The sequence below is a fragment of the Coturnix japonica genome, chromosome 17, assembly GCF_054131305.1.
Source record: "Coturnix japonica strain WE chromosome 17, WE-NBRP24, whole genome shotgun sequence".
Classification (NCBI taxonomy): Eukaryota; Metazoa; Chordata; class Aves; order Galliformes; family Phasianidae; genus Coturnix; species Coturnix japonica.
Window position 1 is genome coordinate 14,406,476 of NC_140679.1, and position 13,489 is coordinate 14,419,964.

The following is a 13,489-nucleotide window of genomic DNA, read 5'->3' on the forward strand; positions in this document are numbered from 1 at the left end:
ATGTATGTATGAATTAATGAGGATATTTATGTTTTCCCTTCTTACCTTCACAATTTATTCATTTCAGACATATTTTATAAGGTATTTGTGATTATTAGGTAGACAGATCGGTATCTTCTTTAGGCACAGTTGTATCTGCCTCAAAAACCAAAGAGAAGAGATTACACGATTATGCTGATGTACGTGCACTATCAGCTGCTATCTGATCTCATGTGCTGCTAATCTTCTGAACTCAGTCTGAGTGTGAAGAGCCTTTGAATGACCTGAGAGGTGTGACAATGGGGAAACACTCACACCTGAGCATCATTTCTCAGAGGACTTGTCCTCCCTGTGAAATTACATCAGGTTGCTCACAGCTGTGATTCTCCTGCATTGGCCTGGCTGGAATAAAAGCAGCAGCATGTAGCAACTCTGTGTTTCATCCTGAGATGGGTTGAGCTGTTTAGTGAGCTCTACTCCTTTTGGGATGTGTGATAAGGATCACAAGGAAAGCCTGCAATACAATGGTGAGTTGACCAATCTAGATGTTATAATGTTATACAGCTCCTGGGATCCGAATGGCAGCTCTGCAGACCAAAAAGTAGATGCAATACCCACAGGGAGTCAGAACATGAATAGAAGAACTGGTGGTTTGGTGGTGGATGTTTCTCAGTCTAAACACTACAAACATTGGTGAAGAAAAGTGTAAGCATCAGATGCATCCTTCTAGTTGGTTCTTGGAGAGCTGCCTTCAATCCTGTTCTTGCTGCCTTGGTTCAGGTCTCCTTGCAGTAGCAATGCTGAAATAAATGCAAGATAAGAGCAAATTCTGGAGACCATCAACTCAGAAATCGCTTCTGTTGTTAAAGATAGAAAGTGGAATCCAACTTCAGTGTAGTTGATAGGAAGTTTCTTTTTGCTATTCCACTCCTTGAGGAGGCTGTGAATTAGGAAATGCCATTGTGCAGTGTGCCATGTGGGCAATGTTTCAGTGGTACTGTGCTCATTAAAGTGATCTAGAAGTGAAAATACAGCGTTACTCCTTGTGAAGGGTATGTGTTATGGAGATCAACTGGAAACTGGCTTCACTGAAGAGCTAAGGTGGATGATAGGGCATCAAAAACGGGCAAAGTGTGCTAAAGCAGATGGAAAGAGTTTCTACCTTAATGCAATTAAGATTATTTTGAGCCTGCTGTTTGTGCTGCCTCTGTGCTTAAAAATTGTTGTTTCTTATTTCCAACCTAATTTTTGGGTTTTTGCTATGATTCCTCAGGGGTATTGAGAGGAAGCTTTTATGCAAGGCAGTGGTTTCTGAGATTTGTGGGACAAGCCTGGGTAAAATTCAAATGCCTGTGTGATTTAATTCATTCGGAGCTGTTGCACTAAATCACAGTAGCTGTTGCTGACATCCAGCCCACAGAAACCTGGAAGCTGATGATATAAGTTTATCTGCGTATCTACAGGTGAGAACTCAGACAGCCTTGAATTGCAGTGCAAGGCATTTGCCTCTCCTCTGAATATATTTGGGAAATGAGCAGGGTCTGCTTCTCTGAGAGCTCTGACAGAAGGCTTGCTGTGCTTTTTCCCCTTGAAATAAATTGTCCTCAAGGTTGTGTTGTATTCCAGAATATCATACAACAGGAACCTTCCCTCTCGTTCCCAGCAACCCAGGTTATTCAGGAACACAGATCAGGGAGCCAAAAGAATTCATACATTACTGGTGATAGGGTCACACTTACCAATAGCTAAGTAAGGACTCTGTAGGTGCTGGATCTGTGCTCTCCCTTCTGCAGAGTCCCTCAGCTGCTGGGCTATGGCTGAGCCTGCAGTGATGTGGGGAAGGAGGGAGGGCCAAGCTGTCCTAAGTAAAGAAAGAAAGGGTAGCTTTCTTCATTCTTGCTTTTCCTCTTGAGAAACAATTTCAGAAGTTACAGAAGTAAAGGGCTCAGATCAGGCCCCTCAGCTTGGAACATGCTGTCTGGATGCAGTGCATAGGAAGTGGGATTTTCTGTGGGTTCTTTGTAAGTCTCCTGTTATAGGTTCAGGAACTTGATTTGGAGCATTTACCTGCCATGTGGGACTACATGAAGGAAGATTTTGGCTGGAAGAAACAGGGTTTAACACTGAGGTTCTGCTCTATTCCTGACTCTATTCTCTGTAGCAGCTGTACCAAAGCTCAGCACTGAGCTTCTGTTATGTGCCACTGCAGTGGTGCTTCTCCTTCTTAAACACATTTTTCCTCCTTAAATCTGTTTTCCTAACTTTATTTTTGGATGAACTAATAAATAAGGTCCTCTATTAGGATAAATTGAGTTCTTGCAGCAGCTCTAAGGTGCAAATTACAGTTGGAGCAGGAAGCTTGAACAGTTCCCATATTTCATAAGGAAGCTGTAGTTGGCTCTGGCATTGCTGGGGAACTCCCTGCCATTCCATGGGGCAGCAGGGGCCACGTCAGGGCAGTTCCTGGTGGGGCAAACATTCCTGGGGCTGAGCTCAGGGTGCAGCCACTATGCCCATGCAGTGGGCATTGCATCATGCGGAGGGCAGCTGGGGAGTGAAACTGGGGCTCAGGCTGGGAGAGAGTCCAAAACAACACTGAGCTCTTAGCTGTTGTCCTGTGCTCTACCACCTGTGTGCCTGGGAACAGCAGAGCTTGTGGAAAGGCTCCAGTAAATTGTAGGTGTGGAGTGAAATGCCTGGAGAGCACAGGGAGGGCAGGCGGTGCCAACCTTCACCGCTGCCTTATTAAATTGAAGATGAAAGAACTCAATCCTCTTCCAGCCTCTCTGCAGACAGCCCTGGATGAAACTTCTTGGAATCCTGTGAGCTGCTCTGCTTTGCTGAGGGGAGGAACACAGCTTTGCATACCTGCAACACAGTGCCGGAATGCGAACAGTGGTAGAGGGTGGGAGCAGGACACAGACAGAGTGAGCTGACTGCAGCAGTGTGGGGCTCCCCTTAGGTGCTATGGGGAGCAAAGCCCCACTGTGCTGCCAATGTCTGCTCCTATGTTCCCGAACTCCCCCATGTTGGGTTTCCTACTGGAAAGCTGAATCACTTTCCCAAGGGTCTCTACTTTGAAGCTTCCCTGCTCTGCTCAGTAGCCAACACCATCTAATAGGGAAAGCAGCTGGTGTGCTTCTCCCAGGGAGCACGAGCAGATTCTCTGCTGTGTGTCAGCTGGGCAGAATGTAGTGTTTTATCTCCCCCATGGTGGGGATGAAGGGGAGGGGGAAAAAACTGAATGGAGCTCACATACAGTTAGGTGGGGGATTGTGTCGTGGTTATGCTTTGCTTTCTCCATTCACTTCTACCCTGGCTTTGGTCTGTTAAAATTTGCTTGCTCCTCTTGCTGCACGGAGATCTGATAGATGTTTTAATTGTTTAATTAAAAATGGAATAAACTGCATAGAAGAAGGCCTCCCCCAACCCCTAATGCCTGCTGTGCCTCCCAAACCTGAGCTCATTCCCATCTGAGTGGCTGATGGGTATTTTTGCTCCCTGTGGTGCAAGATGCGTTTTTTCTCCTGCTCTATCTGACAATGTATTTGCATCTCGTGCTAAACAAGTGAAGCAAAGCCCTCTTTGAAGTGCAGAAAGCCTTTTTTTTTCAAAGGGGAAGCACAGAGTGTGGCATGTTGGCAGTGCACTTGGTTTGAATTTGTCTCGAAATGCTGAGATGTCTTTTGTGCGTCTTTATAATTACATCATTAGCACCTTTAAAGTCTGTTCCACGATCTATTTAAAACATTCTGGGTAGAGATTCCAAGTCAGGATCGTATCTGACCAGATGGCAGAGAAGCAGGCACACCTCATGGGACAGTTCTGACCCATGTAGCATCACCCAGCCTTTATGAAGATAGAGCTGTCTGCTGCCCTGTGCGCTCCTCCTGCGGGCTCTTATACAGACAGAAGGGGAACTCCCTTTAAACAGCCACTTCCTTAACCTCCTCTCAGGCCTTCTGAAGACTCATCTTTGATGCTTGCGATTCCCTGCCAGCTGGCAGTGCTGGGCTGTTGCTGAGCAGAGTTCTGCTTGCTGCACACAGCGTTGCTTGCTTTCCACTTCCTCCTCCTCCCTCCCCTGCAGTCCGTCTCCTTCACCTGCTGCTGCTTGTTCTGATCTGGTTTGGGAGCACTTTGGGGCAGGGACCGTCTGATTTGCAGCGTGTCTGCATGGCCCCCAGCTCAACGAGGTAAAAGCTATTAATTCAAATCATCCTATTTTTAAATGCAGCCTTATGGGATCAATACAGCTGTGCTATTAATAACAGCTACAGTATGGTAACTTGGTACTGTGCATCAGCTTAGACTGGCCCTGAAGCCTGTAGGAGAAAGGGTAATATCCTCACAACTGGAACCAGAGCTGGATTTGAGTTCTCCATGAGAACTTTGCTGTGCCTCGGATCCCTGTTCCCAACCACTGCAGGCCAATGAGGTAGCATCACAATTTAATTTTTTTCTCATTTTCTCTGTTTGAATTGTGATTCATCTTTATTACTTCTGTGTTGACCAGCTCTAAGTAAATAGTAAGACTACCGGCAAACATGCAACTACTCCAATGTGCAAGATCAGGATGGCATGTCCTGCTCAGGTGATGTTCTTCAAGCACCTGCAGAGCTGAATCCTACCCTGGATTTGGTGTGCAGGCAGGGTGGCTGTTTTCCTCATGGGGACAGAGGGTCCTGCAGGTTGTGCTGTCACCTGCCAACAGAGGCTGGGAGAGGAGCTGGGCTGCCAAGAGCATCCCACAGCAGCTCAGTGCTTTTGGGCAGCCTGTCACTGCCGCTGGTGCAGTATAGCCCTGACATGGTATCATCCTAGGGTTGTTTCTTGCAGACTAACAAAGGCTGTTCCAGTGTGATGTTGTATCTGTCATTAAACATATGTACCCTAAGACAATACTGCAAAATGACATCTCTGAGCAGTGAACTTGAGGATGAATTAGACAAACATAGAAACACAGGTGTCTGCTCTTCCTCAGCAACACTGCTCCATAGTACTTCTGTCCAATTGGCTGCCATGAGTTTTCTGGAGGATTCTGTTTCATACAGCTCTGAATACTGCACAGTAGGCAAAGCTGTCAGGGTCTCAGTGTGGTCCTGTGAGTGTGTACTGTATAGGAATGGGAGATGCATCTCTTCTGCAAAGGCTTGTCATGCAACTAGTGTTGAGTTCTCACAGTGATGCTGGATCCCAGGCGTGGTTGGGCAGTGTAGCCCCAGACTGCCATACCCAAACCAGGAGAGGACAGTGGATGCAGGCATACAGCTGCCTTCCTGTGGCTCCAGTGAGTGACCCATGTAAGCTGCTTGCTCCAAGGGAAGGCGTTAGTCCTTTGCTTTGCCCCTGGGGAGGCAGGTCCCATGGAGCTCCATGTATCTGAGCTCTTGAGCTGTGCTGGTGGCCAAACCTGCACCACTCTGCACCCCAAGGCATGGTCTGGGTAGCTCATAGAATGTTGTGCCCTGCTCTGACTTCTGTCTGGAGACTTTCATGTTGAAAGGTTCCTCCCATCCCATCTGCCCTAACTGTGCTTATAATGAAGAAGAAGCATGTGCTTGGTTTGATATTCCTGCAATATGGTCTGATTACCTGCTTCACAGGTAACCCATTTTCCTGCCATGACCTCTTTCTTTTGGCGTTGTGCTGGCACTGCGTGGCTTTGACACCCACCCTGAAGAGCTGGAACACTCCAATGAGTGGCACAGACTGCTGTCAGTTTGCCCAGGTTGCTGCTGTTCTGCAACCAGGCTAATTTACAAGGGAAAAAGTGGTGAAAGTCAAGGGGAAGTCCCTTATGGTCCTGATCTCAGGGATGATGAGAGTGGCTTTGCCTGGGCTGGTCTGGCTGCTTCATCTATCCTTCTGCGGTGCATACAGTAGAACTGGGAGTATCTTGTTAAACAATTCAGCAAGCATAAAGCGAAGAACAGTTGATCACTCACAGATTCAGTGGCTGCTCATCCTCTGGGTATTGCTGCCCCTCTGTTTGTGCCATCCAGGACAGCTCTTACATCAAGTTTCCATTTTGTTCCATTCTTGGTTACAAATCAAATCCCTTTCTCTCTGACCTCTCCTGTTCCACCATTCTGTGCGCCATCGCTCTCTTGAAGGTAAATCATTTTCCCCATGGTGTGAGCATAGAACAACTCAGTGGTTTTCCCCATGAGCAGGACTGCTCCTGCTGCCCTGCCTTTCTATTCTGGAAACACAAACGATGCTTCTTCAGACATGAAGGTAGCACTTAGGCTTCCCATCCAGTGTACCCCCTGGCCTGGGCTTTGTAAATGTAAGTGCAGATTATGAATGCATGTGCGGTGTCTGATATTTCTAGGAAGAATACTTTATAACTGAAATCTCTCTTCTCCTGGGGATGAAAGCAAAACAAATTTAAGGATTAAATCACACAGAGGTATAATCCCCAAGGGAAACTTACTTTAGTTATTATGATTATATTACGATGTACGCCTCGGTACAGCAGAAGCTGTGTGAATACCATTTCAGTGGGGAATAATTTTTAGTCTTACAGCCTATAGTACATTATAATGCATTTCTGGGAGCCTGATGAATAATAACTGCAATCCTCAGATTTCTTTGCTTTCTTTAGTTACTTTGGTATTCCCCACCTTCCTTTTTAAAAGAGAATGGAAGAGAGCAAGATGCGCTTAAAACAAAAACTTGCACTAAGTTAGAGAAGTTTGAAGCAAGCATTAATTTCAAATCTCTGGATATACTTCATGGTACAAAATGTTTATGTGGTTTGTGAACAAGTAACAGTGTAAGACACTCCATGCAGTCTACTATGCTTGTGTTCTGTTGTAAGACCTGAGTGACCCAATCAGGCAGACCTTTGTGGGTGTTTCTGTAAGTGTGGGGAATGAGACCCCTCTGCATATAGTAGATGCACTTTCTTGCTCCCATGAGCTCCCTTGGGGCAGCAGATGAGCCCCCCAGAGCCCACTGTGCACCTGGTACTAGGGTACAGCAATGTGCTCAGGACTGCATGAAGCCTTGGCTCTTTGTGCTTTCATCCCTCTGTAATGTGAGAGGGAAATCTACAGCCCTAACTGTCAGAAAACTGAAGTCCTGAGATTTCAGAGGACACCCTTGGCAGATGCAGCTGATGCTGGAACCAGTATTAAATACATGAGACTATTTAAAAGAAAGACAAAAGAATGTGATCCCAATGTAGCCAACAAGTCAAATATACAATCAACAAGGCTCTTTAAAAATGCTGTACTAAGGAACACATGCATCTCCATACAAGTGGCTGGTGAGATGCTCTAGAAAGCTACTGGTTGACTGAGCATCAGCATTTCCCATCTACACAGCCAGTCCTTATCCTGCCCTGTGAACATCATATTTCCCTCTGTGTATACCAGAGAGGTGTTTACAGATGATCAAGTAAAGTACAGGCAAACTAAGTGACTTGACCAAGGTCACACAAAGAGTCTGTCAGAGCAGGAACTTGAGCACAGGTCTCCAAAGCCCCAGGCTTGTGTCCTTACCATTAGATCATCCTTCCTGTGAAGACTGAAAATCCATATTGGTTGCATCGTTGCACTGTATACCGCTTCAGAACAGCTGCCCCTAGAATACTGTGCTCCTTGCAGAGCACTTCATTACCAGGAAGATATTGATTGACACGTTGGAGGGAGTTCAGAGAAGAGCAACAAAAATAATTAGGGAGTGGAGAGATTGACTTGAGAGATTGATTTATGAGGGAAGATTAAGTGAGATAAATATGTATAGCTTGGCTTACCTGCAGCTGAGGATGGTACATGGTAAGTCTGCAAATATTTAAGGGGTGCAAACAATCAGGAGAAAGAATTACCACTGCTGGTATGGTCTGTTGGGAGTTTGGTGAGGCCACATGCAGTGGTTGTATGGAGCCCTTTCACAGCATGGCTGGGCCACTGGTCCTGCCCCTTGATGTAGGGGGAAGAATGGCTTTTGGAGCTATGAGGTTGGTGTAGAAGGGGAAGCTCCACTGGGGATGTGGCTGGAACATGCAGGATGCTGAGCTTTATCTTACAGGTGATGGAGTGTGACTCCCAGCCTGGAGCAGCAGGATCTAGAGTCTCAAACCCATATGAAATGGGCAATGTATTGTAGAGGAAATAGAAGAAATATGGTTAATATCCCTTACATCAGTAAATGTCAGTTGCTATGGTAACTACAGTGCTTGATTATTATGGAATAGCGGACCAAGAAGCCAGGTACAGCTTATGGAAATTCTTAGTAAACCTGGGTTGGGTGATCCCAGCTTTGACTGACCGTAATAACAAGTAGGAAACAAACTAGTCCAAATCTTGAAACAACTTCTGAAATTGCCTTTTTGAAGGAGAAAGTGGGACTCAGCAGCAAACCCTCTATGATGTTGAAGCTTTTTGTGGGTGCTGATGGCATTCACCTACTGATGTCAAATTGCTGTGGCCCAGAGCATGCAGAGTGTCACAGCTTGGCTGCTATATGTGTTTTCTAAGTGCTTTCAAATAGTTTGTTTTTGAGTTTTAGGTGTCTTTTTTTAATGCAGCCTTCTCTTAAGGCTGTGTGTATGAGCTAAGTTCCCAGGCAGGTGGTGAAGTCAGCGGGTGTTCAAGGAATGTTCAGATGTTGTCCTGAGGGATGTGATTTAGTGGGAAGTATTGGTGGTAGGTGGATGGTTGGACTGGATGATCTTGGAGATCTTTTCCAACCTTGGTGATTCCATGGTATTAAAATCTGATCAAACCAAGAAGAACCTCTTTATACATATTGAAATCCTCACTGAGATGTCAGCACTCCAGACTTAGACATAGGGCTTACAGCATGGACACAGCTCTTCAGCTGAGAGACTTGAGGTTGCTCAGCCTTCCTGTCCATGAAGACACTGAATGCCACTGAAACCCCTGGGGGTGCTTTGTTTCAACAGGAGGTCTGTCTCTGGGATGGAGGAGCACTCGGTGTCCTTACCTTCAGTATTCTATGTTAGGAGAAAATGTTATTTCCTAACAGTTTTGTATTTCACTCCTTAATGGAGAGAAGTAGGCACTGATCACAGTCAGTGTGCAGGTTGCCCTGTGTTGGTGCCTTGTAGCTGCCCTCAATTTCTGCACCTCACTGACTTGTAACCACATGGGACTGTGAATAGAGATTATTTCTGTGTACTGAATGAGGTGGGTGAGTTCCTCCAGCACTTCCCTGCCCTGCCCCATCCACCTGTGCCCATGGATCAGCCCCTTCTCCAACTCATGCCTTGCGTGTTCCCATCTCTTTCTTTTCTTTCCATTGCAAGCTCAGTTTGTAGTTATACAGTCAGGTCTCCACAGAGTAATTTACTGGCAGAATCTCTCCCAGAATCCAGCTTGAAACCAAGCTGTAAAAACAGCTGAGAGTGTAAATAATTCATGCAGACAATATGACTTTTTTATGTAAATTCGGTGCATTAACCCTCTATTATAATGATGGACGACAGATATGGGCGACGTTGCCTTGGTAAGAGCTAATGGATGGCCACCATAAATTCACTGCACATTTTATTGTGTTGCTGGAAATTGTGCCTTCAGGCAATGCTGTTTACTTTTATGTAAAACTCAGGGTTCCCTAAATATTACAAATATTTTACATCAGACTCCTCAGCATTTGGGCACAGCACACAAATCAAGCTTTCTTCATCTGAGTTGTAATTAAAGGTTTGTTGTTTTGTGTGTGTTTTTTTCTTCGGAGACAATTATCTAAAACTATAAAGAGAAATATTTTTCCCCTTTAGATGTTCAGTCATTGACTTATTAGCAAAACCTTTGAAGAAAGATATTAAATAACTGCAGCGTATAACTTTGCATTAGGCTGTGTGTCGTATGCATAGCAAATTTGGAAATAGTTCCTTGTTACTAGTTTTTATTTTTTACCATTCCTTGTGCTTAGTTATACATAAAATATTCCAACCCCCCCCATACCCCGTTGCATATGCTTCTCTCTGTAATTCATTTCTGCTTTATCAGGGTAAATCTCTGAACCGTGTCCTTGAGGAATTCAGTCTCAGTAAACATGGAAACTTTTGTTCATTTCAGGGAATTCTGAAGATTGATATTCCTCTTTATTTTGTTACTTTTTGGTTTTGTGACTGTTTTGCACGGGCCTTCAATGAGTAAATTGGGCTGATACACGTGATTTGATCAACACAAATGAGTTTCATGTGTTTAAAGGCATATATTTAAAAACTATAGAAGGAGGGAAAAAAAATATAGCCATTATTGCAACTATGCAATTAATTCACCTTAATAAAACATTCAGTTTAATCTCATTGTACACCGCAGCTTTGGGAAAAGAAAACAAAAGGTGAAAAAGCAGTTGTATGTAGCAAAGGATCCTACTGCTTCCAGCAGAGGGAATGGAATCCCATCCGTAACAAAGGCAGGTGATGCTGAGAGCTGTGACAAGCCTGTTCCATTGGTTGCCTTGAGGACCCAATGACCAGAAGGGCCTCTGTTGGAGCTCTGAATGGGGGACTCATCAGAAGCTCTTTTGGAATCAGCATGGGGAATGGTGTAGGTTAGTTGTGCCGAGGCGTGTCCTCCCCATCTCCTTTCAGAAGAAGGCAACTCTGGTTTTTGGCAGTCCTTATTTTGATACCTGTATGGAGAAAGGCTGCATGAGGTTGAATAGGAGTGATTTCAGTGCAGCAAGCTTGAGGAGAAGACCATTCTTCTGTGGGAACTAAGTAGAAGTAGCATTGCAAGAGGTTCTTTGTTTTGGTTTTTACAATGAACTGAATAAGAGGAATGCAGCAGCTACCCAGAAAAGAGGAAAAAAAGCTAACAAAATCAGTCTTGTCACTCACACAGTGTATTAAGTGAAGGTTTAATTGCACATAACCTATTAATAATTGGGTTTATTTTGTTTCCTGGCTACGTGTGCTGTTTTCAGCTCTATTAGGAATATCACAAGGTGAAAGTGCATCAGTTTATAACCAAGGGCATTGACTTACTTTTTTTCCCAGTCTCTAATATTGACTGGGATTCCTAAATTTGGACTTTCAGATTTTGCACCTTATTCTTCTGACGTGTTTTACTGCCCTGAAGCCACTTTGCAAAATTCATAGCGGCTTTCTCATGCTCTGGTGCTTCTTGGGACCAATTCAATCTTGAACAATAGATGTGTGTGCAGTAGAGCCAGGAAATGTTACGCTGGAGATCCTGGGCTTATTCCCCAATAACATTTTGATTTGTAAAGTATTCCACTACACAAAACACACACAGGAGACAACATTAAAAAACATTAGAGCCCATAGCCTGCAAGACAGAAAGGTGGCTTACAATACAGATGGGCAGAGTGGCTTGAGATACAGGCAGGACACACTAATAATCATAGGAAATGTTTTTGATGTTTTACCTTCTTCAGCTCTTTAGCAAATCTCCTGGGACAGTGTTTTGCCTTTAAAAAATAATAATTCAGTGGCATCCAGACAAACGATTCTTTCCTATTGTTTAAGATAATTGGGGTTTGTGGTTTGGAAAGGAGCATTTCCCAGCCCTGTACCCACGTGGGGTCGCTCAGAGCAGAGCTCTGATGGGGGTCAGATGGCAGCTTTGTCTTTACCCGCGAGCAGTTTGATGCATTGGAAGGAGGAATTATGTATAACCCTGGAGCTGTACTTTTTGGGTGGGATATCCCTGGATCCAGGGGTCAGCACTGTGCTCTGGTCAATGAGAAGCAGAGCTACAAGGCATCATTCTGCTCGAGTACGTGATTTAGAGGTCAAGTGTTCTGAACTCTTGAATATTAATGTAGATGTCTGTCACCTGTCCTGGGCAATTTTATGTAATATGTGGCAAGCTTTAGAAGGCTTTGGTTGCACTGAGGAAAAGAGCACTTCGCTCCCAGTGCTGCTGCCCCAGCTGTGTGCATGCACCTCAGAGGTGATAAAAGGAGAGGATGGTGTGCTTTCAGGTGGAAAGAGGGCTTGAAAGCAGTTGGGCTGCCTTGTGGGGTTGTGGGGGGACACTTCTCAGTGATTAAGGCATCACTAGGTCAGGCCAAATGCACTCCACAATTATGGATTGCTGCAAATCTGAGAAGGGCAGTTGGGATTCATCTATGGAAATTCAAGAGCCTTTCTTAATAATTTACTCCAAGCTCACTGTATTCTTCATACCGACCTGGTACGTCACCCTTAGGTCATTCACTCATCTCCTCCTCAATCTGCTTACATAGATTTCTACTTTGCTGTCAGTTTTGAAGCTCCTCAGTGATTCTCATAGTTTTTCCCTGTCAGAAAAGAGTACAAAATCCAACTCACCCTTTGTCCAATGTCACCTGGATAGCCTAGATGGCCTCTCCAGCCACCAGCTCTGCCTGTACTCTATCTCTGCCTTCCTTCCATGAGTGTGATGGGGACAGAGGGACTGTGGACCTCTTGGAAAGCTCCCAAGGTGCTGGGGGAGCAAAGAACCCCTCCTGAGCACTGCGTGAGTTTTAGCTTTAGTAACCTTTAGCTTTAGTAAACCTAAAGGGCACACCCCTTTCTAATCTCTAAATGCAGCATTGTCAATACAGAGAAAAGGTTTCTGCTCACCCTCTTCTTCTCTATTTAATACATTTAAGTACTGCACTCTACATATGAAGAATAGTGATGTTATCAGAAAGCATTCAAAAACATATGTTTTAATGAAATGTGTTGACAACTGCTGAAGTAAAGTTTTTGTTAAGTCTCAAGAGTTTAGCCATGACAAGCAGTATTAATGAATTGAATTAATTAAAAAGCATTTCAAGATGAAACGGGGCCTGTTCTATGTAAAATGCTCTATACATTAGACAAGCATTATGGAAATCACTGCTTTGTACTGCACTGTAATGCAGCCATTTATAAAAGCTTCTCAAGATCCATGGATAGCAGTAATTTGGGCTTAGCGTGTCTTTGAAATTCATTGAATACAGCATGTGCTATTTAAAAGCATGAAATCTGGATAGTTCCACTGCCATCAAAGTTCTCATGGCTTGGAGAAAGGAGAGGGAGCTCAGCACTGCTGGAATGAGCGATGATGCACATAGGGAGGGGGAGACCAAAGAGCACTTGGCCATCACCTGCAGAATGATGCAGCTGCAGGCTGCCATGATGTTACAGAGCAGGCTCTCAGATTAGCAGCAAGCCAGGTCCCAAACTGCCCTGAAATGTGGGTGAGCTCATGGAGTCATTTCTTTCATTCTTGCTGCTCCTCTGCATGTCTGCCCTGAGATCCCCTCTTTTATGTACCATACTTGGTTTTTAGCTCTTCTGCTTTTTGGATTGCTTTTTTTTGTTCCGAGTAATACCATCAACTGTGACCAGTGGCATTACAGAAAGATAAACTTATATTCCATATACAATATGCAGAACAATCATGTGGGTGTGCCCAAAGGGGGCCCTTCTCTTAGTGTATGGCACAATTAACTTGAGCATCTGGCCATAGGGCTAAGAAGACAGTCAAGGTTAGCACAGGCCTGTAACTGCATCAGTTCTGCATTGCACATGGCAAAGTCAATCATA

The 13,489-nt window shown here is 44.6% G+C and overlaps 1 long non-coding RNA gene across 1 annotated transcript in view; it reads left to right on the forward strand.

Annotated features, from left to right (window-relative positions):
• Nucleotides 1–162: 162 nt before the first annotated feature.
• The window catches only part of LOC107324084 (uncharacterized), a 39,851-nt gene continuing 26,524 nt past the window's right edge, over nt 163–13,489 (forward strand). The window contains exon 1 of the long non-coding RNA XR_001559400.3: nt 163–506. This is a non-coding gene — a long non-coding RNA (uncharacterized LOC107324084). The remainder of the gene's footprint in view (nt 507–13,489) is intronic.